This window comes from Dipodomys spectabilis, unplaced genomic scaffold (genome assembly GCF_019054845.1).
Source record: "Dipodomys spectabilis isolate Male_0828 unplaced genomic scaffold, ASM1905484v1 ptg000178l, whole genome shotgun sequence".
In the NCBI taxonomy this organism is placed as follows: Eukaryota; Metazoa; Chordata; class Mammalia; order Rodentia; family Heteromyidae; genus Dipodomys; species Dipodomys spectabilis.
In genome coordinates, this window is record NW_024870855.1 from 5,168,906 (window position 1) to 5,174,905 (window position 6,000).

Sequence of the window (6,000 nt, forward strand, 5' to 3'; positions counted from 1 at the left end):
CCCCATTATCTTTCTCTGAGGCTCAGTTGTCAAGAATTTGATGAAAGATAACCTTTATTTTTTCATAGAAGCTGCTATTCTACTTGCCAAGATAAGAGAGTATCACTTCAAAAGTGATTTGTTTTGGAATGGTAATGTCATACTCTTACCCTGCCCTCGAGTACTACAGTAGTCCCTAACAAACACTTCATGGGCCTTCAGTCAGTATTGGTTGACTATGTTGATGGTTCTTTGAAGTGTTTGGATCTGTCTTCTATTTCATGCTATGGAACACAGGGCATCAGTACGCAGTTTCTCCTGGTTTCTATATACACCAAAGAGCAGATCTGCCTGCATCTACTTTTCAGGGCATGCTGCATACTAATTCATTTCAGGTTCCGAAGATGGTTGACCACAAACTCACATTTTGGAGGAAGTACACTTTCTCCTTACAACAATGTCAATATATCAGTGAGTTCCACCACTGATAGGTATTAGATTATCCAAAATGTCTAGAAAAGCCATTTCTAATATAATATGTTTCCCAGTTACAGTTCTCTTCCCTTTCTTTCCATCTTTTTCTCATTCTTTCTTCTTTTCTTTTCCTTCCTTCCTTCCTAGTTACTTTTCTATTCTTTCACAGTGCTGGGCTGTAACCCAGAGCCTCATGCATAGTAGACAGGTGCTATACCACCTTGATTTCTCTCTATTAAGGACTGATGTGATTGGTCTCTTTTAATGAATGTGTAGTCTTTAGTAATCAAAATAGTCATAAAGTATCAACTAAGTCATATATTATAACTTCAAAGAACTTGAGATTTTTCAGTGTTCACTTCAAATCTTCTTTTAATGTTGTGTTTGCATTCTACTGCATATTCTTTGTGAAGGCCTATGACAACAGCATCATCTATTCTGTCTCTTGTGACACAGGTGGTTGCTATGGTATGGGCATAGCTCAAGTGTGTCATCCAGAAGATGTTATGTCAGTCAGAGCCATGTTCTCACTATGGGGATGGTTAAGAGGCAGAGCACAGTGGAAAGTCTTGTGGGAATTATCTTCTAAGGGATTAAATTGTGCTGCTGGACCCCTTGTTAGTTCTTGAAATGGTGATGCTATAAAAGAGTCAGACAGAGCCCCTCCCCAGTCTCTCTCTGGCTTCTTATGTCTTCTTGGGTCTCCTCCTACTGTCATGAGACCTCACAGAAATGAGATGAATTATTGTCATTCCTTCAACTTCTACAAGTGCATCTTGAACCTCTTTTCTTTATCAAGTATCTAACCTTGGGAACTTAGTTATAGTAATGAAATACAGTGTCAATTGCATTGTCCAGATATTGTTGCAGAAAAACTAACAAAGGAAGTCCACATTATATGAATCTCACTGAAATGTAACACCTCCTGGATCCCCAGAAATGTGGTACTGAGAGGCAAAGGTGGTATGAGAAAATGACCTCCTGGCACGACTGCCTCCTGGGGTTTCAATTACAGGAGGGGTGAGATGAGCAGGTGGGCTAGAATGAAGAGAGGAGACTTAGCCAGTTGTCTAGAATTCTCTTTATTCTTCTTTCCTTGTCTCCATCCTCTCAATCTTATTTTTTCGACATTTCAAAGGAGATGGCAATTTTGTCTATGTTTGCTTTCACTATGTAGTCATCATTGGACAACGGAGGCTGCACACTTCTGTTTACTGTTCTGCTGGAGATCCCCAGGTTACTGTGGTCCCTGGCTGAGAAAACCCAGTGGAGGTTGTGGCTCTCTGTGGTCTCAGGCTCCAAGAATAGTTTCCTTTGCAGAGACACACTGCTTCACCTAATACTTCTTTTCTTAAAGATCACAGGAATTAAGATACTAAATAAATCATTTAGTCAGCAAACATCGAACACTCTTTTGGGCAGCAACAAAAATATAAATACAGAAGTATTTTAATTTAAAGATGTATTGATTGTTTTAAAAAAAATCCTCATGAAAAAATAGCAATCACTGGTAGCTCTTTCCCAATAAACAGGATAAATTGTGTGTTCTCTACGTGAATACTGACGATCTATTCGCCCAGATTCCATTACACCAGCAGAAACACTGTCATTATTTCAGCATTACATGAAGAAAGCCTTTCCATAAAAAATAAAAAGATTTCACTATACATCACATAAAAATGTAAGGTAGCATGTGTGAACTGCTTAGAGGGCTTGTTAAAGATTTTTATAATAAGGAAGGCTGGGAAAAGTAGAGTCATATCTTATCAAAACAATCTAAGAAATCTTAAGAATGCTGCTTTTCTAGTAATACATAAATATACACGAACATGAGCAAGAATCCAAGGAAAGAAACAGTACTTATTCATAGGATTGACAGTTTTATTATTACACCAGCCTGAAATAACATATAATGGTGTGTGAGTGTGCGCTGGAGTTTCTAAAAGCAGCTTTTAAGATCCGCTTAATGTGCGACAGGTTCAACTTTTCTCCTTTGAATTCAGGAGGATGGGGGTCTCCTGGGGATAAAGGAAGGGGGAGATAAACTTTTCATGCAAACTCTACTGTCACTCTAGTTTATTTATTTATTCAGCAATATTTAATGTACAGTCACCATATGCCAGGCTCTGCAGAAATAACTTGGGGCTCTTAGAAAACAACTCCACTTTTAGGAAGCTCTGATCCTAGGCAAGAAATGCAGTGTTAGCAAAGGCTATTATTACAGGGAAGAAAAAGGTTGTACTAGGTGGAGGATCTAATCAGACAAAGATAAAGAGAATCTTGCAGGAGAAAAGAGAACCCAACCTAAGAGCCCAAGGAAAAGTAAGACAGGTCAATGAGCAAACTGAGAATGCTGAATCAGAAGGAATCTTCTGGAATTCTTTGTTAGCTTGGCTTTCTCCATTCTAACCATTAGCAAAGACTCCTTTTAGATGACAAGTAGTTGGCTGGATGCATTAGAAAAATGTAGAGAACTAAAGAAAAAAAACAAAGCAAAATAATTGAGTATGGGATACTTTGAATTGTCAATGTGGATGACTAATGAATAAGGTCGCATCTCACAGGTAAACCATCTAGATGCCTTCAACACTAAAAACTGGAGGTGGTGTTGAAAATGAGCTACATACCTTGTGGGTGGAGGTAGGAAGGAAAAACAGAGAGAGGGAGGAAAGGGGTGACATTATCTAAAAAGAAATGTACTCTTTACTTGACTTATGTGATGGTAACCCCTCTGTACATCACCTTCACAATAATAAAACATTTTTAAAGGAAAAGAACTGAAGTTGGACTCAGCTGCAGAGAAAGGACTTCAGTGGCTTCTTTGGACTGTGCCTTCAACTTTCCTTGTTGTTTCCTTGCTGGGTGAGGGATCTGACAAAATATAAAAAAGCATATGGAGCTGGGAAGGTGGCTCAGTGGTAGAGTGCTTGTCTTATATGCATAAGGCCCTGAGTTCTATTCCTCAGAGCCACATAAGCAGAAAAAGCCACAGGTGGAGCTGTGGCTCAAGTGGTAGAGCACTAGCCTTGAGCTGAAGAGCCGAGGGACAGCATCCAGGCTCAGAGTTCAGGCCACAAGATTGGCTATACATATATATATACACATATATATAGTATACATATATATAGTATACATATATATGTTATATACACATATGTATACTATACATATGTGTATATACTATATATTGTATATATATATATATATGTATACACATATATTATATATATATATGTATATGTAACCTAAATAATATAGGTAATCTAAAACACAGTTGTATTGAGATCCGTGGTCATGGGCCAACCCTAAGCATCATAGGAGCCCATTCCAGGCAGGGCATGAGCACAGAGGATTAGAGGAACCAGAATTTTTAGGTAGCAGAGGATACATAATGTAGGGCCCAGTGTAAGGGAGTGGTTTGGGAAGGGTGAAAAGTAAATTCAGCAAATTCTTCAGGGAAACAGATGAAGCTGATGTGCACAGGGTTATTCCAGAGAGGACTATGACTTGGTATGCTTACTTATATAAGAAATGGAACTAAGTGCTCATTGCATTCACATTGGAAGAGTGAAAATACATTTATGAGGTGACCTTGACCTTGATTGCAAAATACAAACATTCATAAGGTGATGCTGACACTAATGGAAAATCCATCCAAATCCCACACAGTGTGATGCTCTGCTCCTATTCTCAACTCTAGGTGTGAACCAAACCATGAATTAAGGCAACTTTTGGCCCTAGTAAAGCAGAGTAGTTCTTCAAGGACTATAGGGCCTTCTTCCTCCCTCCCTCCCTCCCTCCATCCCTCCCTCCCTTCCTTCCTTCTTTCTTTCCTTCCTCTTTTCCTTCCTTCTCCTTCTCTTTCTCTATCCTTCTCTTTCCCTCCCTCCCTCTCAAATCTTCGAACCATCCAAGTTCATTTTAGGCCTAATCTTTGCCAATGTGCACTGGGTAGTCTTCCCATATCCAATTTGCCTCCTGCTCAAGTGTCCAAGCCAAGACTTACCATCTCCTCCCAACGTGGAACCAGAGTTGGCCACGCCTGGGTGGGACACAGGATCTGGGCAAAGTGTAGGAAGCTGTAGGATCCATACACTGAAATCCATACACTGACAGCCCATTTGCATGAGAGGAAAGACTCTCTCTCTCTCTCTCTCTCTCTCTCTCTCTCTCTCTCTCTCTCTCTCTCTCTCTCTCTCTCTCTCTCTTTCTCTCTCCCTCCCTCCCTCCCTCCCTCTCTCCCTCCCTCCCTTCCTTCCTTCCTTCCTTCCTTCCTTCCTACCTTCTTTCCTTCCTTCCTACCTTCTTTCCTTCCTTCCTTCCTTTCTCATTCCCTCTCTCCCTCTGTCCCTCTCTCTGTCCCTTCTTTCCCTTTCCTCTTCCTTCATTTTTCCTTCCTTCTCTTTCTCCCTCTCTCCTCTTCCCCTCCCTCCCTCTCAAGTATTCACACTTGCTATGAGTATTCTACCATATGAACTACAACCCCAGTCCCTTTTGCTTTTAGCTTGTTCTTCAGATAGAATCTCCCTGTCTTCTTCTTGGTCTGGCATTGGCTGAAATCCTCCATTCTTTGTCTCCCTGGTAGTTGCAATTACAGGTGTGAGCCACCATAACCAGTGTGAATATTCGTTTCCAAGATTAAACTTAAGCCTCGGGTTCTGAAAAGGAAAAATCTGTGGATATACCTCAATATTTTAAAGTAATTTTCAGATCCACTAGCAAGAATGTGTTAAACCACATTAATACTAATGATATTGCCTTGTCTCAGCTATGTGAATTATTACATAAACTCTAGTGCTCACGCCAACCTATGGGTTTTGCATCTCTGTTTGCTAGATAAGGTAGTGAATTTAGCATCTCTAGGAACTGGTGAATCAAGCTAGCTGGACCACAATGGGATCACAGACATTCAACTTTGGTCCATCTTCCTGTTCCAACCAATTAACTGGCTTGTGGAGATGAAACAATAAGACCTTTGGTAATTAATAATTTGCAATGAGTAGTACTTTTGTTTATGACTAAATTTTTTTTCAGCTCAAGGAAATTCTACGTATAAGACTCATGACTCTTAATCATGGACAGATGACAATTTTCATTCCTACACTGAGGGAGAGTAGGACTAATCAATCAATACAAATAAGGTATTAAATATGGATGCCATTTTATTTCTGAAGTGAATACTACCATATAGATATGCTATCAGAGTCCCCATGGATGGGAAATTTCACTCTATGCAGTGATTTCAGAACAAAGTCTTTTAATTTTTGTGGTGCCACAAAATGCCTGGATGCCTTAGCAGCCAGTCGGCAAACAAGAGTAGAGAATGTGGAATGTCATTGTTATTAAGTTGTCCCAGAAACAATTCCTTGACAGACTACTAATCCATTGGCAAGGGTGTGAATTCACTGTGGGAGAGCTCAGATATGTCCCAATGGAAAACGTGTGCTACACAAATTGGACAACTAAGGTCACTGTCATGGACATCTAAGGTCTCCATCGTCTACTTACAGCTATTAACTTCACAATCATTTTACTATTGCTGTTCGT